This window comes from Sciurus carolinensis, chromosome 17 (genome assembly GCF_902686445.1).
Source record: "Sciurus carolinensis chromosome 17, mSciCar1.2, whole genome shotgun sequence".
Classification (NCBI taxonomy): domain Eukaryota; kingdom Metazoa; phylum Chordata; class Mammalia; order Rodentia; family Sciuridae; genus Sciurus; species Sciurus carolinensis.
In genome coordinates, this window is record NC_062229.1 from 12,607,790 (window position 1) to 12,632,711 (window position 24,922).

The 24,922-nt window shown below is 37.9% G+C and overlaps 1 pseudogene; it reads left to right on the forward strand.

Moving 5' to 3' along the window:
- Positions 1-7,788: 7,788 nt before the first annotated feature.
- LOC124968071 (putative gustatory receptor clone PTE01) overlaps positions 7,789-24,922 on the forward strand; it is a 28,573-nt pseudogene continuing 11,439 nt past the window's right edge.

A 24,922-nucleotide genomic window follows, 5' to 3' on the forward strand; every position in this document is an offset into this window, starting at 1 on the left:
TGTAATATATATTATATATAGTTAATATATGTATATTAATATATATTATATACTATATATTATATATAGTTATATATGTATATATTAATATATATTATACTATATATTATATATATTATATATAGTTAATATATATAATTACATGTAATTATATGTATATTATTATATGTAATAATATATATGTATATATTAATATATATGTATTATATACATATATATATAGAGAGAGAGAAAAAAAGTGTACTTGTGCCTGTTGTTTCCCACTTCTTTTCTTTCTCAAAAATATAACACATGTCTCAGAATTCTATCTCATGAGCCTTTCAGAGGACCCAGACCTGCAGCCATCCTCTTTGGATTGTTCCTGTCCACGTACTTGGTCACCATGCTTGGGAACCTGCTCATCATCCTGGTTGTCAGCTCTGACTCCCACCTCTACACGCTCAACTTGTCTTCCACTCCAACCTGTCCTTGGTTGACATCTGTTTCATCTCTACAAGAGTCCCAAAGATGACTGTGGACATCCAGATTTATAATAAGGTCTTACATGGACTGCCTGATGCAGATTTCTCTTATAGTACCTCATGACTGGTGTGTGGCCATCTCACAAGCCCTGTTGCCCACTTATCATGAACCCTTGCCTCTGTGCCTTCTTAGCTTTTGTGTCTCTTGTTTAATTTTGGAATCCCAGTTACACAATTTAATTGGCATACAACTACAAGGTGTGGAAATTTCCGATTTCTTCAGTGACCTTTAAAACCCCTTTGTCTTTTATATTTTCACACTACATGCAGTAATACAGTAAAGTATTTTGCTGTGGCCGTATTTGTTGTTTTTCCCACCCCAGGTATCCTTTCCTCTTACCATAAAATTATTTCTTCCATTCTGAGAATCCGACCACCAGGTGGGAAGTATACTGTCTCCACCTACGGGTCTCACTTGTCAGTTTTGTGCTTATTTTATGAAACAAGCACTGGAAATGTTCCTGTATAGCTATAACACATTCTCTAAGAAGGGGTGTGATAGCCTCAGTCATTTTTGCCATGATCATTCCTATGCTGAATCCCTTTAACTGCAGTTTGAGGAACAAAGACTTTATATGATCCCTGAGAAGGCTCTGCAAGAGAGCAGTATATTCTCAGGACCTGAGGCATCCAATTGAAATGTAGGGTGGAAAAGAGCAAAACTAAACATCTAGATCTCTAAATTCTGCCTCCATGGTCACATTTTTTTGGAATATAATGGCTTTAATTTCTCATGTTTCAAAGTTGATGATGGTAACCATTGTTGGGGGTGGGAGGAATGTGGAGTTTTTAATTGATACAGCATTTTGATTTGAGAAGATAAGAATAAAAATTCCTAGAGATGAATGTTGGCAATGGATGTACCACAAGGTGAGTGTAATGAATGTGGTTGTTCTCTGAACTTAACAATTGTGAGAATTGTAACGTATCTTTGGAATTTAAATTTTATCGAATACAAATAGAAATGAATTTTTTAAAAGTCAATGAATGTTTAAAAAAAGAAGTGACAGAAATGAAGAGTACACATGAGGTTTCTCCTTTGTCAATATTTGTTTTTCCTTTTCTTTCTCTTTCTGTATTAATATTAGGAGGTCCTTAGAGTTTGTGGTAATCTGGACCAATTTGGTTAATTATGAGCTCTGTGCCTTGAGCCTCCAAGGTCATATCATAGTGAATATTCAGCCTCTGCCTTTAGCCTTTCAGTTTGATGTCTCAAGTATAGTCGGCTCCACTGGTGGCTCCTCCTCCCATAGTAACTGCATCAGGGACCCCTGTCTGAGACTGTACTGATACCAGTCCTATAGACAAAGAAGTGCTCAGTGGGCAACTGCAGGGCAGGGGCATTAAGTCTGCAGTCTTTTGCCATGACCCAGCAGAGAAGCATCATAACCCAGTAAGTACTGAGGGAGAGGAAGCGTGGAGTAAGGACTGTCAGAAGCATTGTTTCCTATTATTTTGATGATTAAGAGGTTTGGGTAACCCAAAGGGAGAATATGTGAAAAATTCTAACTGTGAGTACTGTGACCTCTATGTATGGAATCATAGCAGGTGTCCTAGAAATCTTCTAGATTTTACTTTCCTTAAACATTGAATCCACTTCGCAGAGACACCTCATCTACCATAGCAGAAAATTGGGCCCCCTAAATTATTTCTTAAGCACCCCCAAAAGATTATGACAGACATGCTGAGGAAGAGGATGACAGTAACCACAACATCATGAACCACTCTTAAGATACTCCCGAGGGCCAGGTGCTGAACTACATGTTCTGTGTAGATTGTTTGACTGCATCCGTTTTGTCTTCCCCAAGTTGTAAGAGTCACATTCCTTTATTTTACAGAAAATAAAGGAGTTCAACATTTTTATGTAACTTGTGCTGGGTGTTTGGGTTGAATGCATGGAAACTGTGTTTGGATTGAGCTGTGTGATTAGAGATCCAGAGCATCTGGGTAGAAGAGTCCTGGCAGGTTGTACCCTGGACTTCTTAACACCTTTACACTTCCCTGCCACTCCAGGAAGAAACTCCTCTCTCTTGGTACTATTCTTTCCTTATTCTGAGGACAAACATGACAGTTTTGGTAATCATAGAAATATTAATCACAATAGTAGAAAATGGATCCTTCTAAATTGTGTCTTAAGCACTCCAAAATGATTATAAAGATGACATAAGGATGTTGAGGAGGATGAAAGTACCCATCACCTCATAGCCTGATGTAGAGGGCTTCCTAAGTGTCAGGTCCTGAGCAACACGCTCAGTCACTTGTTTTATTTCATGTGCACAGTCTTTTTCATGTGCACAGTCTTACTCTAGTTACATATGCTCATGTTATTATTACCTCACAGAAAAATGAAAGGGTACATTATATTTATATAACTTGTACTAATTTTTCAGATAGAAAAGAAAGAAGCCATGTTTGTTTGAATTGGGCTGTTTGAATTGAGCCATGTTTAATACAGGAGCTTCACACCAGGAGGATCCTGGCAGATTGTCCCCATTGACAACCCACCAGTTATTTCATTTCTTTTCACTCCAGGAGGAGACCTCTTGTTTATTGTCACCTTCCTTTTGGGGTTTTCCGGTAGACCAGAGGGCAGGGCAGTGATTGGCATCAGTTGCATCCATCACAGGAAGGGTAGGCAGAGATCACAGGCAAAGTTTACAAACAATATAGGCACACAATAATTTAGCACTGATCTCTCTCACGCTCTCTTGCAGAATTTTCCTGTAACTGACCACACCCCCTTCCATGTATATTATTATCCCACTCAATCTAAAGGAGACATGAAGTCAGTCTTGATTCATTCCTACACTGGAAACTGGAAAGAATTAAAAAATGTACCTGCATTTAAGACGACTGGCCCTTTGCTTAGTATGTCTGTTGGCTGGGAAAATAAAGACATTTAGTGGATCAGACCCAGAACCTGACAATTTAAATTTGAATCCTGTCTGTGTCCTAGTGGGCACAACTGCATTGAGTATGGGTTGAACAGAAATGGATGATTCTTGGGGAATTAATTTGTGAAGTATGTATAAAAAAAGAGCAAAAGGAAATTTATATTATTTATAATGGTAAGGTTAATATTCTTACACTTTGAGTAAAATGTCCTGTGACCTGAAGGTACTATCTTCCTGTTTTTGGATGGGATATTTTATTTTCTTCCCTGTAGATATTTATGTTATGTATTTGGAGAATGTCTTAACTCTTCCGTTTCTCATTTCCCCAAAGCTGTGCTTTCCTTGGCACAGAGGAGACACACACACACATACACACAAATCTGTTAACCTTTGAATTGCCCGTTCCTTCAACCACCAAAATGGATCTGAATCAATTTGAATTAAACACTTGGGTTTTTTTATCTGCACTTTTATTGCTTCCTGGAAAGTTACAAGTTACTTTTCTTCTGTACTGGTTATTGAACTTAGAGTCCTTTTACCACTGCATTATATCCCCCCACCCTTTTTATTTTATTTTGACACAGGGTCCCACTAAGTTCCTGAGACTGGCCACAAACTTGTGATCCTCCTGCCTCAGCCTCCTATATAACTGGGATTACAAATTCAAAGACATTCATTTCCCCCCCACGTTTCTTTATAGGTGTATTATAGTTGCACATACGGATGGGATTTGTTGTTACGTGTGTGCACATGCACACAATACACTATATAACAATATAATTTGGCCAATATCACTCCCCAGCACTCTCAATTTTTAAAAGACAATGACTGAGATTTTTATGGATATGAAAAAGGGGGAAAGGCCAAAACAGAAGGGGGCTGCTTTATTTTGTTTAGCATGAGACACGCTTCAGTTTCACATCATTGCAAGCTTTGGTGCTCTTTGACTATGGCATTTGTCAATAAAGTTGATATTTCCACAAAGGTGGAATCTTTGATTTTAAAAGAAACACAATGACCAAATACTTAATAAATTCCTGACATCATACTATACACACTGTGGGAATGCATGTTATTTTCTCTATTAATCTATTTTTCTTTCTGTTAATCAGTATGATCACAGAGAGATTGAAAGATTTGCACACATTTTATATATAGTAGCAGGTTAATGAAAAGAGACTAAAATACTGATTTCCAGAGTTTCATCTCAGGGCACTGTCTGTTCTACTAGAACCAGGTGGCACCCTTATTCCCTATAGAAGGGAACATTTCTTTGGTGTTATGGAGAGATTATTATTGGAAAGACTGTAGGGGTATTTTGATGGCTCATTTTAAGATTAAGAGGGTGTGGATGATAATGATACTTTTTAAATTGGGACACAAATGTAGGTGATTAACAGTAGAATTGAACATGCATCCATTTCTGGAAATCAAAGAATTATCCTCCACCTGTGTATTCTATAGAACTTCTCACTTTTGTGATTTGGAGAGAGGCACAATAATTTGGAAAGGATTGTCATAGTAATAGACTTACGAACTCACAATTTAAATGATGCTCTTCCTTCAGGCAAAGGTGTACATCAGAAAAATCCTTTCTTTTTATTTATTTTATTGGTTCCTTTTAGTTATGCATGACAGTAGAATCCATTTGACATAATTATACGAGCATGGAATATACTTTATTCTGATTCTGTTCCCAGTAACTCTCCTTCCCCTACTCTTTCTCTACCCCTTACTCCCTTCCCTCTGTTGATATTTCTACCATTTGCCCATAGTTATTTTTTCAAATTGATATCCATGAATGTACCCAATGGTGAGATTCACTGTGGTGTATTCACATACATACATAGGAAAGTTGTGTCAGATTCATCCCACTGTCTGTGTTTCCCTTTCCTCTCACCCTCTTCCCTTCATTCCCCTTTGTCTAATCCACTGAACTTCTATTCTCCATCCCCACCCCTTTTTGTGGGTTAGCTTCCACATATCATTTGACCTTTGGGGTTTGGGGATCGACTTATTTCATGGAGCATGATAGTCTCCAGATCCATTCATTTACCAGCAAATGTCATAAGTTCATTCTTCTTTGTAGCTGAATAAATACTCTGTTGTGTGTGTGTATATATACCACATTTTCTTTATCTATTCATCTGTTGAAGGGCACTTAGGTTGGTTCCATAGCTGAGCTATTTTGAATTGTGCTATTAAAATTGATGTGATTGTGTCAGTGTAGTATGCTGGTTTTATGTCCTTTGCATCTATACCAAGGAGTGGGGAAAACTGGGTCAAATAATGGTTGCATTCCTAGTTTTCTGAGGAATCTGCATACTGATTTCCAGACTGGCTGCATCAGTTTGCAGTCTCACCAACAACGTATGAGTGTACCCCTTTCCCAACATCCTTGCCAACATTTATTGTTATTTGATTCTTGATCATTGCCATTCTAACTGGTGTGAGATGGAAACTCAGTGTAGTTTAATTTGGCATTTCTCTAATTGCTAAAGATGTTAAACATTTTTTCAAGTATTTGTTGACCATTGGTATTTCTTCTTTTAGACACCTTTTTATTTCTTCTGTTTAGACACCCTTGCCCATTTATTGATTGGGTTATTTGTTTTTGTTTTTTTTTGGTGTTAAGTTTTTGAAGTTCTTTGTGTATCCTTGAAATTAATGGCCTATATAAAGTGCAGAAGGCAAAGATTTTCTCCCATTCTATAGACTCTCTTCATGCTCTTGATAGTTTCCTTTGCTGTGAAGAAGCTTTTTTAGTTTTATGCCATCCCATTTATTGATTTTTGATTTTACTTCTTGTGCTTTAAGTGTCTTTTTAAGGAATTCTGTTCCTGAACCTATGTTAAAGTGTTGGGCCTACTTTCAGAAAAGGCCTTCCAAGTACAAGTGTGACCTTCACAGAAAGACTTAAAGCCACATGTTAATGTGAACTAGTATATTTCAAAGGCAATAGGAATTGTGTTTAGATTACTTAGATGAATGCTAGGTACCTTTTGGTAAATTTTAAAAGGAAATCAATTTATAAACACATAAATCAATATTGACACAAAAACACTGACAAGACATTTTACTCACCCAACTCAAGACTGTAGCTGTGTTTGGGTACAGGTGTACAGAGAATGGAATCCTGCAGAGAGATACCAAGAACTCAAATTTCATAGGTAATTATTCACATCTCTATCAAATGTTAGTCCCCAATATGATATGTGGCTCTTATCAAATTTTTGTACTTTAGTATAGACAGTGGTATTATTAACAATAGCAATTGTTAATATTCATAGGGAATGTTCTAAGTGTCAGGAAATATTATAAGGCATTGGTTCTCAGTCTGTATAAGAAAGGACTACTCAAGTCTCTAATGTAATTCTGATTAAATTGATTTTAGTCTGAGGCAAGGGTATCTGGATACTATAAAATAGCCACAGGTGAATAAATTAATGAGACTGAGAACCACAAGTTATGTTATTTAAATGATTTTAAAATATTTTTGAAATTTGTTCTAATTAATTGTACATGACAGTAGAATGCATTTTAACACGATACGTAAATGGAGTATAACTTCTCATTTATATGGTTGTACATGATGTCCAGTTACACAGGTCATGTAATAATATATGCACATAGGGTAATAATGTCTGATTTATTCACTATCATTCCTATCCCCACACCCCACCCCTTCCTTGACTCCTCTCTGTCTAGTTCAAAATTAGCATCTGCATATCAGAGAATTTAAGTGATTTTTAACTACTTTCTTGCAACACCATGTAAGGTAGGTATATATTATACCCACTTTACAGATGTGGAAATTGCATATGTAATTTTCATTATTACCTGTTTTGTTCTCTTTTGCCTTTCCCCCAATTCAACCATAGCAAGACGTGACAAAGTAATGAAGCAGGTTTTCTTCATGTAACTAAAGGAAGAGGATTTCAATTCATGTATCAGTGAAGACTGATAATGCTCCTCAAGTTCTAACATTGTTCTATTCAATGCCTCTAAAATGGATGTGGATAGAAGAGCCTGCAATAATGAAAGAAGCTAAGAAGATGAAATTTTCCACAGTTGAGGAGTTTTTTTGTGTATGGACCTCCAGTGTGAATACTTAATTAGAATTCAAATACATACAGAGTTTTTGGTGCCCACTTATGTCTTTGCTTTTTCCCACCCTCTTTCCTATCTAAAGGTGTCCTAGCACTACGGAAGCACAAAATCTAACACACATCTCAGAATTTCACCTCATGGAATTCTCAGATGATACAGAACTGAAGATCATTCTCCTTGGACTGTTCCTGTCCATGTACCTGGTCACAGTGCTTGGGAACCTGCTCATCATCCTGGCTGTCAGCTCTGACTCCCACCTCCACACCCCCATGTACTTCTTCCTCTCCAACCTGTCCTTGGCTGACATTGGTTTCATCTCCACCACAGTCCCAAAGATGATTGTGCACATTCAGACTAATAGTAGAGTCTTTTCCTATACAGGCTCCCTGACTCAGATGTCTTTCTTTCATGCTTTTTGGATGTTTGGATGATATGCTTCTGACTGTGATAGCCTTTGACCATTTTGTGGCCATATGTCACCCCCTGCATTACTCTGTCATTACGAACCCTCGATTCTGTGGCTTATTAGTTTTGACATCTTTTCTGTTTAGCCTTTTGGATTCCCAGCTGCATAATTTGACTATTTTACAATTTACCAATTTCAAGGATGTGGAAGTTTCTAACTTTTTATGTGACCCTTCTGAACTCCTTAATCTGTTATATTCTGACACCTTCTCTAATAACATTGTCAAGTATTTTGTTGATACCATGTTTGGTATTTTTCCCATCTCAGGTGTCTTTTGCTCTTATTATAAAATCACTTCCTCCATTCTGGAAATCCCTTCCTCAGATGGGAATTTTAGAGCTTTCTCTACCTGTTTACCTACAGAAGTACTATTAAAGCAAAGACAATTCCACTTTTTAAAATTTCCACTTTTTAAAATTTCACTTGCAGTTTTCTAGCACAGTGCCTATACCTACTGCTTATATATATTTACATCTAACTTTTGATTAAATATCAGCACAGGAGTCAAATGCTGTGAGCCCAGTGTTACAGTCCCCTGTATAGGTTTTCATATTTCATATTTCTGATTCACACGTGTAAATCAGTTTTTATAATTGAACAAAATATTGTAACATAGATCAGCCACTTATGAATAAATCTAAACAAAATAATCATAAAATTAAAGAATGAAGGATTTTATCTTGCCTGGATTACTGATTTAGCATATAAACCTAACTATCAGTCAGAAAAGTCCATTGTATTGAAGTATATAGAGAATGAAATATTGTCCTTAAAAATGGTATAAAAAGGGCTGTGGAGATAGCTCAGTCGGCAGAGTGCTTGTATTGCATGCACAAGCCCTGGGTTCGATCCCCAGCATCGCAAAAGAAAAAAAAAATGCTGTAAAAAGGAATAATGCAGTGTTTGCTCATGAATAGGAGGTTCAAAAATAAATATCAATGCTTAATATCCAATCCCTTTTATCAAGCAGGAATATTCAATATTATATTAATATTATTTGATGGAAATCTGAGAGCACTGCTGAGATTTTCTACTTTATGTATCTGATCACAAATTGAAGTCGGCTATGACTGAACTCTCATAGGATGATTGAGAATAGCATAAACTCAACTATTTGGTTTGAACTTAAAATCATTGTTTAAAGAATCTTAAAGAGTCACCAAGATTTAAAGAGAGTGTAGCCCTGAAATGTTTAAAAAATAGATATATTAAGTTCTTTTCTTTATTCATTTTGTTACTTTTTCCTTCCCCCCCACCCCTCCCACCCCTCTTTTCCCCCTATACAGTCCCTCCTTCCTCCATTCTTGCCCCCCTACCACCCCCCATTACATGTCATAATCTGCTTATCAGAGAGATCATTCGCCTTTTGGATTTTTGAGATTGCCTTACTCACTTAGCATGATATTCTCCAATTTCATCCATTTGCCTTCAAATGCCATAATTTTATTATTCTTTATAGCTGAGTAATATTCCATTGTATATATATACCATGGTTTCTTTATCCATTCATCAATTGAAGGACATCTAGGTTGGTTCCACAATCTGGCTATTGTGAATTGGACAGCTATGAACATTGATGTGGCTGTATCTCTGTAGTATGCTGATTTTAAGTCCTTTGGGTATAGGCCAAGGAGTGGGATAGCTGTGTTAAATGGTGGGTCCATTCCAAGTTTTCTAAGGAATCCCCACTGTACTAATATGCACCCCCACCAGCAATGTATGAGTGTCCCTTTTCCCCACATCCTCGCCAACACCTATTGTTGCTTGTATTCTTGATAATCGCCATTCTAATTGGGGTGAGATGGAAATCTAGTGTAGTTTCGATTTGCATTTCTCTTATTACTAAAGATGGTGAACATTTTTTCATGTTTGTTGATTGCTTGTAGATCTTCTTCTGTGAAGTGTCTGTTCATATCCTTAGCCCATTTGTTGATTGGATTATTTGTATTCTTCATGTGGAGTTTTTTGAATTCTTTATATATTCTGGAAATTAGTGCTCTATCTGAAGTATGAGTGGCAAAGATATTCTCCCACTCTGTAGGTTCTCTCTTCGCATTGCTGATAGTTTGCTTTGCTGAGAGAAAGCTTTTTAGTTTGAATCTATGCCAGCTGTTGATTCTTGCTTTTATTTCTTGTGCTATGGGAGTCCTGTTAAGGAAGTCTGATCCTAAGTCAACAAGGTGAAGATTTGGACCTACTTTTTCTTCTGTAAGATGCAAGGTCTCTGGTCTGATTTTGAGGTTCTTGATCCATCGTGAGTTGATTTTTGTGCAGGGTGAGAGATAGGGGTTTAGTTTCATTCTGTTGCATATGGATTTCCAGTTTTCCAAGCACCATTTGTTGAAGAGTCTATCTTTTCTCCACTGCATATTTTTGGCACCTTTGTCTAGTATGAGAAAATTGTATTTATTTGGGTTTGTGTCCATGTCCTCTATTCTATACCATTGATCTACCTGTCTATTTTGGTGCCAATACCATGCTGTTTTTGTTACTATTGCTTTGTAGTATAGTTGAAGTTCTGGTATTGCGATACCCACTGTTTCATTCTTCCTGATAAGGATTGCTTTAGCTATTCTGGGTTTCTTATTCTTCCAGATTAATTTCATGATTACCTGCTCTATTTCTGTACAGTATGTCATTGGGATTTTAATTGGAATTGCAATGAATCTGTATAGCACTTTTGGTAGTATGGCCATTTTGACAATATAAATTCTGCCTATCCAAGAACATGGGAGATCTTTCCATCTTCTAAGGTCTTCCTCAATTTCTGTCTTCAATGTTTTGTAGTTTTCATGTAGAGATATTTTACCTCTTTGGTTAGATTGATTCCAAAGTATTTTATTTTTTTTGAGGCTATTGCAAATGGTGTTGTTTTCCTCATTTCCCTTTCAGCTGTTTCTTCACTTGCACATAAAAATGCCTTAGATTTATGCGTTTTTTTTTTTTTTTTTTTTTGTGGTGCTGGGGATTGAACTCAGAACCTTGTACTTGCAAGACAAGCACTCTACCAACTGAGCTATCTCCCCAGCCCTGCGTGTTTTTTTATAGTCTGCTATTTTGCTGAATTCATTGATGAGGTCTAGTTTTCTGGAGGAGGTTATAATCATGTCATCTGCAAATAGGTCCAGCTTAAATTCCTCTTTTCCTATTCATGTTCCTTTAATTTCTTTGGTCTGCCTAATTGCTGTGGCTAGAGTTTCGAGGACAATGTTGAATAGAAGTGGTGAAAGGGGACATCCCTGTCTTGTTCCCTTTTTTAAAGGGAATGGTTTCAGTTTTTCTCCATTGAGAATGATGTTGGCCTTGGGCTTAGCATAAATAGCCTTTACAATGTTCAGGTATGTTCCTACTATCCCTATTTTTCCTAGTGTTTTGAGCACGACGTGGTGTTGTATTTTGTCAAACGCTTTTTCTGCATCAATTGAAATAACCATATAATTCTTGTCGTTAAGTCTATTGACATGATGGATTACGTTTATTGATTTATGAATGTTGAACCATCCTTCCATTCCAGGAATGAACCCCACTTCATCGTGGTGCATGATTTTCTTAATATGTTATTGGATATGGTTTGCCAATATTTTATTATGGATATTTACATCTATATTTATCAAGAATATTGGTCTAAAATTTTCTTTCCTTGATGTGTCTTTGCCTGGTTTGGGTATGAGGGTGATATTAGCTTCATAGAATGAGTTCGGAAGGGTACCCTCCTTTTTTATTTCCTGAAATGAGATCTTCTTTGATGGTCATGTAGAACTCGGTTGAGAATCTGTCTGGTCCTGGGCTTTTCATGGATGGTAGATTTTTTTTTTTTTATCATACGTTTACATAGGGCAATGATGTTTAGTTTTTTCCCTTCCCCCCCACCCCTCCCACCACACTTTTCCTTCTATACAGTCCTTCTTTCCTTCATTATTACCGCTCTCCTTATCCCTAACCCTAAACCTAACCCTAAACCTAATGCTAACCCCTCCCACCCCCCATTATATGTCCTCATCCGCTTATCAGCGAGATCATTTGTCTTTTAGTTTTTTGAGATTGGCTTATCTCACTTAGCATGATATTCTCCAATTTCGTCCATTTGCCTAAAATGCCATAATTTTCTCATTCTTCATTGCGGAGTAATATTCCATTGTATATATATGCCACAGTTTCTTTATCCATTCATCAACTGAAGGGCATCTAGGTTGGTTCCACAATCTGGCCATGGTGAATTGAGCAGCAATGAACATTGATGTGGCTGTATCTCTGTAGTATGCTGATTTTAAGTCCTTTGGGTATAGGCCAAGGAGTGGGATAGCTGGGTCAAATGGTGTTTCCATCCCAAGCTTTCTGAGGAATCTCCACACAGCTTTCCAGAGTAGCTGTACTAATTTGCAACCCCACCAGCAATGTATGAATGTTCCTTTTTCCCCACATCCTTGTCAACACCTATTGTTGCTTGTATTCTTGATAATAGCCATTCTAATTGGGGTGAGATGAAATCTTAGGGTAGTTTTGATTTGCAGTTCCCTTATTACTAGGGATGTTGAACATTTTTTCATATATCTGTTGGTTACTTGTACATCTTCTTCTGTGAAATGTCTGTTCATTTCCTTAGCCCATTTGTTGATTGGATTATTTGTATTCTTCGTGTAGAGTTTTTTGAGTTCTTTATAGATTCTGGAAATTAGCACTCTATCTGAGGTATGGTTGGCAAAGATATTCTCCCACTCTGTAGGCTCTCTCTTCACATTTCTGATAGTTTCCTTTGCTGAGAGAAAGCTTTTTAGTTTGAATCTATCCCAGTTGTTGATTCTTGCTTTTATTTCTTGTGCAATGGGAGTCCTGTTAAGGAAGTCTGATCCTAAGCCAACAAGTTGAAGATTTGGACCTACTTTTCTTCTATAAGATGCAGGGTCTCTGGTCTGATTCTGAGGTCCTTGATCCATTTTGAGTTGAGTTTTATGTAGGGTGAGAGATAGGGGTTTAATTTCATTCTGTTGCATATGAATTTCCAGTTTTCCCAGCACCATTTGTTGAAGAGGCTATCTTTTCTCCATTACATATTTTTGGCACCTTTGTCTAGTATGAGAAAATTGTATTTATTTGGGTTTGTGTCCATGTCCTCTATTCTGTACCATTGATCTACCTGTCTATTTTGGTACCAATACCATGCTGTTTTTGTTACTATTGCTTTGTAGTAGATTTGAAGATCTGGTATTGCGATACCCCCTGCTTCACTCTTGTTACTGAAGATTGCTTTAGCTATTCTAGGTTTTTTATTCTTCCAGATGAATTTCATAATTGCTTGCTCTGTTTCTGCAAGGTACATCATTGGAATTTTAATTGGAATTGCATTGAATCTGTATAGCACTTTAGGTAGTATGGCCATTTTGACAATATTAATTTTGCCTATCCAGGAACATGGGAGATCTTTCCATCTTCTAAGGTTTTCTTTAATTTCTTTCTTTAGTGTTCTGTAGTTCTCATTGTAGAGGTCTTTCACCTCTTTTGTGAGATTGATTCCCAAATATTTTATTTTTTTCAAAGCTATTGTGAATGGTGTAGTTTTCCTAATTTCACTTTCTGAAGATTCATCACTTATGTATAAAAATGCATTGGATTTATGAGCATTGATCTTGTAACCTGCTACTTCACTGAATTCACTTATGAGTTCTAAAAGTTTTCTGGTGGAATTTCCAGGTTCCTCTAAATATATAATCATGTCATCAGCGAACAGGGATAGTTTGAGTTCTTCTTTTCCTATTCGTATCCCTTTAATTTCTTTGGTTTGTCTGATTGCTCTGGCTAGAGTCTCAAGGACGATGTTGGATAGAAGCGGTGAAAGAGGGCATCCCTGCCTTGTTCCAGTTTTTAGGGGGAACGCTTTCAGTTTTTCACCATTTAGAATGATATTAGCCATCGGCTTAGCATAGATTGCCTTTATAATGTTAAGGAAAGTTCCCACTACCCCAATTTTTTCTAGTGTTTTGAGCATGAAGGGATGCTGTATTTTATTGAATGCTTTTTCTGCATCTATTGAAATAATCATGTGATTCTTAACTTTAAGTCTGTTGATATGGTGAATGACATTTATTGATTTCCGAAGGTTGAACCAACCTTGCATCCCTGGGATAAAACCCACTTGATCGTGGTGCACTATCTTTTTAATATATATTTGTATGCAATTTGCTAAAATTTGGTTGAGAATTTTTGCGTCGATGTTCATTAAGGATAGTGGTCTGAAATTTTCTTTCCTCGATGTGTCTCTGTCTGGTTTAGGTTTCAGGGTGATATTTGCTTTATAGAACGAGTTTGGGAGGGTTCCCTCCTCTTCTATTTCATGGAATAGTTTGAGGAGTATTGGAATGAGCTCTTCTTTAAAGGTTTTGTAGAACTCGGCTGAGAACCCATCTGGTCCTGGACTTTTCTTTGTTGGTAGGCTTTTGATGACCTCTTCTATTTCATTGCTTGAAATTGGTATATTTAAGTTGTGTATGTCCTCCTCATTCAGTTTAGGTAATTCATATGTGTCTAGAAATTTGTTGATGTCTTCGAGGTTTTCTGTTTTGTTTGAGTATAGATTTTCGAAATAGCTTCTAATTATGTTTTGTATTTCACTCATGTCTATTGTGATGTTTTCTTGTTCATTCCGAATTTTAGTAATTTGAGTTTTCTCTCTCTCTTTGTTATTGTGGCTAAGGGTTTATCAATTTTGTTTATTTTTTCAAAGAACCAACTATTTATTTGGTTAATTTTTCCAATTGTTTCTTTTGTTTTGATTTTGTTGATTTCGGCTCTGATTTTAACTATTTCCTGTCTTCTACTACTTTTGGTATTGGTCTGCTCTTCTTTTTCTAGCGCTTTGAGCTGTAGTGTTAAGTTGTTTATTTATTGATTTCTACTTCTTTTTTTGAATGCGCCCCATGAAATAAATCTTCCTCTAAGTACTGCTTTCATAGTGTCCCAGAGATTTTGATATGATGTGTCTTAGTTCTCGTTTACTTCTAAGAATTTTTTTATTTCCCTCCTGATGTCTTCTGTTATCCATTCATCATATAATAGTGTATTATTTAATCTCCAGGTATTGAAGAAGTTTCTGTTTTTTATTCTGTCATTTATTTCTCATTTCAATCCATTATGATCTGATAGAGTACAAGGTAGTATCTCTATCTTCTTGTATTTGCTAACAGTAGCTTTGTGGCATAAAATATGGTCTATTTTAGAGAAGGATCCATGTGCTGCTGAGAAGAAAGTGTATTCGTTCTTTGTTGGATGGTATATTCTATATATGTCCGTTAAGTCTAAATTGTTGATTGTGTTGTTGAGATCTATAGTTTCTTTATTCAATTTTTGTTTGGATGATCTATCCAGTGTTGAGAGAGGTGTGTTAAAATCGCCTAGTATTATTGTGTTGTGGTCTATTTGATTTCTGGAATTGAGAATGATTTGTTTGACATACGTGGATGAGCCAATGCTCAGGGCATAGATATTTATGATTGTTATGTCTTGCTGATTTATGCTTCCCTTAAGCAGCATGTAATGTCCTTCTTTATCCCTTCAGACTAGTTTTGGTTTGAAGTCCACATTATCTTAGATGAGGATGGATACTCCAGCTTTTTTGCTGTGTCCGTGTGCATGGTATGATTTTCCCCATCCTTTCACCTTTAGTCTATGGGTGTCTCTTTCTATGAGATGAGTCTCTTGGAGGCAACATATTGTTGGATTTTTCTTTTTAATCCAATTTGCCAGTCTGTGTCTTTTGATTGATGAATTCAGGTCATCAACATTCAGGGTTATTATTGTGATATGATTTGTATTCCCAGTCAATTGACTCATATTTATTTTTGACATGATTTTGTTTCTCCTTTATTTGGCTATTCCTTTAGGCTGTCGCCTCCTGTTGCTGATTTGCATCGTTGTTTTTCATCTCTTCCTCATGGAATATTTTGCTGAGAATGTTCTGTAATGCTGGCTTTCTTTTTGTAAATTCCTTTAGCTTTTGTTTATCATGGAAGGATCTTATTTCATCGTCAAATTTGAAGGTAAGTTTTGCTGGGTATAAGATTCCTGGTTGGCATCCGTTTTCTTTCAGGGCTTGGTATATGTTGTTCCCGGCCCTTCTAGCTTTTAGGGTCTGGATTGAAAAATCTGCTGATATTCTTATTGGTTTCCCTCTGAATGTAATTTGATTCTTTTCTCTCGTGGCCTTTAAATTCTGTGTTTATTTTGTATGTTAGGTATTTTCATAATAATGTGCCTTGGTGTGGGTCTGTTGTAATTTTGTATGTTTGGAGTTCTATAAGCCTCTTGTACTTGGTTTTCCATTTCATTCTTCAGATTTGGGAAATTTTTTGTTATTATTTCATTGAATAGATTGTTCATTCCTTTGGTTTGTTTCTCTAAGCCTTCCTCAATCCCAATAATTCTTAAATTTGGCCTTTTCATGGTATCCCATAATTCTTGTAGATTCTGTTCATGATTTCTTACCATCTTCTCTCTTTGTTCAACTTTGCTTTCAAGATTAAATAATTTTCTTCAATGTCTGTGGTTCTGTCTTCCAGGTGTTCTATCCTATTGATTATGCTTTCTATGGAGTTTTTAACTTGGTTTATTGTTTCCTTCATTTCAAGGATTTCAGTTTTTTTTTTTTCAGTATCTCTAACTCTGTATTGAAATGATCTCTTGCTTCCTGTATTTGCTCTTTTAACTGTTGATTGGTGCAATCATTTAATGCCTGCATTTGCTCTTTCATCTCCTCCTTCAATGCCTGCATTTGCTCTTTCATCTCCTCATTAGCTTCCCTGATCGTTTTAATTACGTACATTCTGAACTCCCTTTCTGACATTTCTTCTGCTGTGCTCTCATTGGTTTTTTTGATGTAGTATATAGGTTTGTTTGGGACATTTTCTTCCCTTGTTTTCTCATATTGGTCAGCTGTCAGTGGGACCCTGATATATTGCAGTTTTCCGCTATTGGCTTATATGTCCTGGTAGATTTCCTGTGTATCACCTCCCAGCCTTCAGTAGCCTGATGTCTTGGCGGAATCTGATAAAGCAGCGCATCCGAAGAAAACTGCCCCTAGCCCCCTACTGGTTCCACGGTTTGGAACTGGCTCTGTGTGGAAAGGCTCTCACTGTGGGCCTGCACCATGCAGCTGGCTGTGTGGGAGGAGCCCACTGCCACAGTGTGGAAGGCTACCTTGGGAAGGCTCTAGCTCCCCTGCCCGGCTCTGATAAGACACCTCTATCTGGGCCTGCCACCCGGGTCGAGCTTCACCCAGTGGGCAGACTCACCTGTGGCTGTATTTCAGTCTGAGTCTCTCAATGCCTCCCCTTCTTAACTCCTGGGTCCTGGAGCGACTGGGGGTGCTGTCACCCTCTAGGCCACCATCTTGGATCACCCCGTGAAGAGAGCCTGCAGCCAGAGTGGGCAGAGCCACCTGAAGAGGTCTCTGGCTGCCCTGCCCTGATCCCAGAGGCTGCTTGCGGATCGAAGCTCTCCGTTGGTTCGGGGGTTTGTGGCTGGTTCTATGTAGAAAGCCTCTCACTGGGCGGTCTGCTCCGAGAAGCTAGCCTTGAAAGGCACCTCCCACAGCAGGGGTCCAGCCTACTTGGGGAAGCCTCTGGCTGCCCTATCCTGGTCCTTGAAGCTGCGTGCGTGCCAGAGTACGTTGCGCTGCACTGGCTGCAGACTCGGAGCTTGTTCTGGTCAGAAAGGCTCTCACTAGCGGGCCAGTTCCATTCTGAGAACCTGGAGAAGCTGGCTGTGTGGGCGGGGCCCACCGCCGGAGTGCGCAGGGCTGCCTGTGGATGACTCTAGCTGCCCTGCCCAGCTCTGATAAGCCACCTCTATCTGGGCCTGCCACCCGTGCCGAGCTTTACCCAGTGAGCAGACTCACCTGTGGCTCTATTTCAGTCCGAGTCTCTCAATGCCTCCCCTTCTTAACTCCTGGGTTCTGGAGTGACTGGGGGTGCAGTCACCCTCTAGGTCGCCATCTTGGATCGCCGTATGGTAGGTTTTTAATGGCTTCTTCTATTTCATTGCTTGGTATTGATCTGTTTAAATTGTGTATGTCCTCCTGGTTCAGTTTGGAAGGAGCATATGTCTCTAGAAATTTGTCAATGTTTTTGGTAGATTCTATTTTGTTAGAATACATATTTTCAAAGTAGCCTCTCATTATGTTCTGTATCTCAGTGGTGTCTGTCGTGATATTTCCTTTTTCATCATGAATTTTAGTAATTTGAGTTTTCTCTCTCCTTCTTTTTGTTAGTGTGGCTAAGGGTTTGTCTATTTTGTTTACTTTCTCAAAGAACCAACTTTTTGTTTTGTCGATTTTTTGAATTGTTTCTTTTTGTTTCAATTTCATTGATTTCAGCTCTGATTTTAATTATTTCCTGTCTTCTACTACTTTTGCTGTTATTCTGTTCTTCTTTTTCTAGTGCTTTGAGCTGTAATGTTAGGTTATTTAGTTGTTGACTTTTCATTCTTTTCTGGACGTGCTCCATGCAATGAATTTTCCTCTTAGTACCACTTTCATACTGTCCCAGAGATTATTATATGTTGTATTGTCATTCTCATTGACCTCTAAGAATTTTTTTATCTCCTCCCTGAAGTTTTCTGTTATCCACGTTTCATTCAATAGCATATTATTTAGTCTCCAGGTGTTGGAGTAATTTCTGTTTTTTTATTTTGTCATTGATTTCTACTCTCATTGCATTATGATCTGATGGAACACAAGGCAATATCTCTATTTTTTTGCATTTCCTAAGGACTGTTTTGTGGCATAACACATGGTCTATTTTCGAAAAGTTTCCATGTGCTACTGAGAAGAAAGTGAATTCATTAGTTGATCTATGGAATATTCTATACATGTCTATTAAGTCTATGTTATTGATTGTGTTATTGAGTTCTATGGTTTCTTTGTTTGGATTTTGTTTGGAAGATCGATCTAGTGGTGACAACGGTGCATTAAAGTCACCCAGAATTATTGTGTTGTGGTCTATGTGATTCCTGAAATTGAGAAGGATATGTTTGATATAGAGGGATGCACCATTATTTGGGCATAAATATTTACTATAGTTATGTCTTTCTGATTTATGGTTCCCTTAAGCAGTATGAAATGTCCTTCTTTATCCGTTCTGACTAACTTTGGCTTGAAGTCCACTTTATCTGATATAAGGATGGAAACCTCCGCTTTTTTACTGAGTCCATGTGCATGGTAGGTTTTTTCCCATCCTTTCACCTTTAGTCTGTGGATGTCTTTTTCTGTGAGATGAGTCTCTTGCAGGCAGCACATTGTTGGGTCTTTCTTTTTAATCCATTCTGCCAGTCTATGTCTTTTGATTGATGAGTTTAGACCATTAACATTCAGGGTTATTATTGAGATATGATTTGTATTCCCAGTCATTTGGCATATTTTTGTTTTTAAGTTGGCTTTGTTTCTCCTTTGAGTGCCTTTGCTCACCTCCATTGCTGTTTTTCATTTCCACCTCATGGAATATTTTGTTGAGAACATTCTGTAGTGCAGGTTTTCTATTTGTAAATTCTTTAAAGTTTTGTTTATCAGGGAAGGATTTTATTTTATCTTCAAATCTGAAGGTTAGTTTTGCTGGGTATAGGATTCTTGGTTGGCAAACATGTTCTTTCAGAGCTTGAAATATATTGTTCTCGGCCCTTCTAGCTTTTAAAGTCTGGGTTGAGAAGTCAGCTGCACTCCGTATTGGTCTTCCGCTATATGTAATCTGATGCTTTTCTCTTGCAGCCTTCAAAATTTTATCTTTATTTTGAATGTTAGGCATTTTCATTATAATATGCCTTCATGTGGACCAGTTGTGATTTTGTGCATTTTGTGTTCTGTAAGCCTCTTGTATTTGATTTTCCATTTCATTCTTCAGTTTTGGGAAATTTTCTGATATTATTTCATTGAATAGGTTGTTCATTCCTTTGGTTTGTATCTCTGTGCCTTCCTCAATCCCAATAATTCTTAAATTTGGTCTTTTCATGATGTCCCATAGTTCTTGGAGATTGTGTTCATGATTTCTTACCATCTTCTCTGTTTGGGCAACTTTATTTTCAAGATTAAATATTTTGTCTTCATTGTCTGAGATTCTGTCTTCCAAGTGTTCTAGTCTTTTGGTGATGCTTTCCATTGAGTTTTTTATTTGGTTTATTGTTTCCTTCATTTCAAAGATTTCCATTTGGTTTTTTTTTGGGACTATCTCTTTGTTGAAATGATCTTTTGCTTCTTGCAGGTGCTCTTTCAGCTTATTGGTATTATCACTCATTGCCTGCATTCGCTCTCTTATCTCATCCTTTGCTTTGTGAATCATCTTAATCAAGTATAATCTGAAGTCCTTTTCTGATATTTCTTCTAACACACTGTCATTGGCTTCTATTAATATAGAATCTAGATTTGTTTGGATCATTTTCTTCCCTTGTTTTTTCATGTTGTTCATGTATCTTCCGCTCTAGCAGTGTAGATCTGGGGTATTGCAGATTTCCCCCTATAGGCTTATAGTGGCCCTAGAGGTTTCCAAAACCCTTTCTTTAAGGGGAGATCAATATTACCAGTGCCCAATTCAGACACTATGCAATCCTAGACCAAATAGCCCCTATGAGGACAATAACAAAATTGTCATAATAAACAGAATGAGTTCAAATATTATCTTCATTAAAACAAACAGATTCGCAATAAGGTCTGCAGTTTCAAATGGAGGACAAAGAGGATGCAGAGGGATGCAGAATGTGGCTGTTAATGGGATACGCAAAGATTATACATAAGTTGTAGATAATAGAAAGTGAGAGTGCAATCAAAAGAAATTGGATGGGAGCATGCAAAAAAGTTAGAAAGAGACTCTGAGGGAACAGGTAAACAAAAGGAAAAGAGAGCAAGAAAAGTAAAGAAATAAAAACTTAAACTTTTTCAATAAGGAGAAAAAAGAAAATCTACAGTGTAACAGTCATATAGTAATGAAACCTCCCAGAGTTCTGTAGCCTGATGCACAGAGGTACCTGACAATCAGGTTCAAGCCTCCAGCATGCATCTCAGGATGGGATTTGCCTAACCTAAAGATCAGAGCCAAGGCTTCCAGGATTATCCAAGATGGCTGCTCTGGCTTCAAAATTGTTGGCAAATGGAGAGCTGCAGCTCAGGGTGTGGATGTGGTCAGCTGGAGGTCCTGGAGGCGGGATGCGGTTTGTCAGGCAGGGGTCCTGGAGGTCCGGTGTGTTTGGTGTGCTTGTATGATCCTGGAGGCTGGTTGCAATCAGTCAGTCTGGGGTCCTGGTGATAGGGCGCAGTCAGTTGTTCTGGGGGTCCTGGCTGCAGGGAGTAGTCGGTCGATGTGAGGGCCCCAGAGGCAGGGAGTAATCGGTTGGGCAGAGGGCTCCTGGAGACAGCGCTCAGTCAGACTGGCCAGGGGTCCTACAGGGCCTGGCTGTTGTCTCAAAATGGTGGCAGCCACGTGTAATCAAACCTGCAGGTACTGTGACAGAGAACTTCCAGGCAACAGGAGGCAGCTGGTGTTCCACTGGTGGTCAGCGATTAGTTTGCTGACTGACTGTTGTTGGACGATCAGGAAGTGAACCTTGTGCGTTGGATGGATAGGTGTAAGGCAGGAGAGGGACCGGCCAGAGGCATACAAATGGCGGATGATAGGTGCCTGACAGTGAGCAATCTGTACTCAAAAAATGTGTTGATATGCTGGCAGACTGCAGGTGATCACAGCAGGCAAATGGGGTAAACACCAGGGCATCAATAAGCAGCAAAAACTGCCTCATGAAGAAACAGATATCCTCTGCTTGAAATCGCAGTTACGGAGCGACAAGGAATGCAGCCTCCCTCTAGTCCGCCATCTTGGATCCCAGGCCCTAAGTTCTTCATGTTATCACCAAATACTGCAAATAAGAATTAAGCAAAGCATCCAAAGGATTTAATGCAGCTCTCAGGAAATTGAGTTTTTAAAAAAGTCTGCAAAACTTCAGTCAAAACAGTTAAAGAAATTTTAGAAGGAATTTTTCTCAAATGTCTTAATTTTTTATTTGTGGGTTTTGATTTTTGTGGTACTAGACATTGAACCCAGGAGAATTCGACCTCTGACCTACATTCTCACCCCTTTTTATTTTATTTTGAGACAGGCTCTCACTAAATTCTTGAGACTGGCCTCAAATTTGTGACCATCCTGCCTCAGCTTCCTGAGTAACTGGCTGCACCACTGCTTGGCTTATTATTTGTGTTTTGATTTGAGAATGTGTAGATTGTTTTTGCCTTAGGGATTTTATGACACATTCTAGAAATTGCCACAAAGCAAGATTGGGGTTGGAGTTTGTGTAAAGTATTTCTGTTGTTTCCCTGTCTTGAACAATACTTGAAAGAGGTATCAAATGGTTACAACAAAGTCATTTATGTATTTAGAACATCAAAAACACAAGAAAACAGGTCAACTTTTTGTCTTAAGTTAGATTTGTTTTCTAGTGGTCTTGAGCCAAGTTACGTATAAGAACGTAACTTCCACTAATATTTATCTTATATGGTCTCTGTTGATTTCCCTTCAAATGTGCACATAGTTACAAGAAAGGGGAAAAAACATGTTTCTGGGCAAGAAGACATCCTGGAGAACAATGCTTCTCAAACTTGAAAGTCCATACAAATCAGCTAGATATCTTGTTAAAATATACATTCTGATTTTGTAGATATAGGGTGGAGTTTCTGTGTTCCTAAGGTTCCCAGATGATGCTGATGATGCTGGGTTTGGACTACACTTCAAGTAACAAGGCTTATCTAAGCAGCACATTAAAGCAAAGAATGATCACAAATGGTCACTCCAGTGGGAGGGTTCTATTTGATACCTGGCTCTCCCCATACTGTCTCAGTTGGGAAACTCAAGGTCTTTTTGTTGCCAATTAATTAATGGGTCCATTGATGGAAAGTGAAGTATCTCTAGAAGTCTATGGTGTCCTTTTCTGAGGAAAGAACAATATCTGTTCTACTCTCCCATGTCACCTCCTTCAGAGAGCACAGTCTTGCCTATAACTGGGCTACCATTGTAGCTACTCTGAAATGGAAAGTAAGGAATAAACTGTGAGGGTGAATGGTTTAAAATGGCCCAAAAGAGTAGAAAAGGAAGTAAGAAGAATTCAGGGGTGGGGGTGGGGGACAAGACTAGTGTATCTGGTAACTTAAAAGGAATATTATTGCACTAATGATTCATTTTTCATTTTTTCTAAACAGCTTGTCCTGGTGTGCAATGTAACAAGATAGAATGATCTCACACACAAGACTCATTTTAATAACAAAATATCTGCATGGGGCAGTTGAATGAGGTCTGATATCTAAAGCCAGTGTTAATTTATCCCTCTCAGGGTTTAAACTCTTCCAGGGATATTATAAATAAAAACAAGATTTGTCCCCAGTGAAAATAAAATAAAAATGTGTGTGCCCTTCAGATTTTATCATTTTGTGACTTTATGAATTGGAATGGAAACAATATTGCCTTTTGGGAGGTTGGCCTGGGCAGTTTTTCAACCTTTTAAAGAACAGAACTTTAATTTTGGTGCCAATACTTGAAGGAAGTTTTCTTGGGAAATGAACACAGCTGATAGGTTGTTGAAATTACAACACCTCAAAGTCACCAGGAGAACCAAAGTGAATCTTCGCTTTCACCCTTACTAGTTCTGTGAACATGGTCATATATAATGGGTTTGACATATACTAGGTGCTCATGAACATGTTACTGTTGGTTATATTTCCTTCTAGCTTTCTGAGGATCAGTTCTCAATTTCCTCAAGCATAAATGTGTTAATCAGCTTTCCATCTCTGTGACAAAATGACTGAGATGATCAACTTAAAAAGAGGAAAGGTTTTTTTGACTCATAGTTCAAAGGTTTTAGTTCAAGGTTGTTTTGTCCAGTTGCTTTGGTCTGTGATAGCACGGTAACTTAGGTCAGGAGCATGTGATGAAGGAGGCCTTTTCACCTCATGGTATCTGAGAAGCAAAGAGAAAAAGAGGAAGGGGCCAGGTTCTCAATATTCTCTTCAAGGGCACAACCCCAATGACCAATCATGTAACCTCCTTCCAGGCCCCACCTCTTAAAGTGTCTACCTCCTAATAGTACCACCAGCTGAGTGAATAGCCTTTAACACATGGAATGGGGGCCATTCCAAACCATGGCAATAAAAATGAAGATGATAATGTTTACCTAACAATTATAGGATATTTTATGAGGATTAAATGAGTTGGTGTACATAAAACTACTTTTTAACAGCAAATGCAAAATTTAAAAATATTATTAGTATTAATACTTTCTTCTGATTTTAAGCTATGATTATGAATAGGGTGATTGTTGGACAGGATAAAATAACTAGATAGCAATTACGTGTATGACCTGAGATGGTTCACCAAGGCAATTGTACAAAACGACACTGGGTGTGCACTGCAGAATTCCACCTGGAGTCCCCTGGAATTGTGGAATGCGTGCTAGGGAAGGATTCTGGGCTCCCAAAATTTGGTTGGTTGCTAGTCTAGAATTGAATATTATGAGGAAAAGCAAGTAAGTCAAACAGTAAGACTAAGATATTTCTATCAGGCAAAGTCTTTGAATTATTTATGTCATCTACACACCAGAGGGACAGGTAATGGAGCAATTTTTTGGCAATCTTGTATCCATCCTACCACCCTGATGAACAGCAATGTGATTTTCCCTGCTCTTCACAGAGCCCCTTCTGGGGCCACTAACCTTGTCTGCACTCTTTCTGAGAACAATGTTACCGGCTGGTTCAGATTTCTAAAGAATCAATTTAGATTATTCCATCCAGTTTCATTCCTTATGCCATAGTCATTGTCCCTCTCGCCCCCACCCTATTGCATGAAGACTCATTGTTGATGGTTTCATTCCCACAGGATTATTCATGGTGACCAATTTATATCTGGAATCTACCCAGCTAA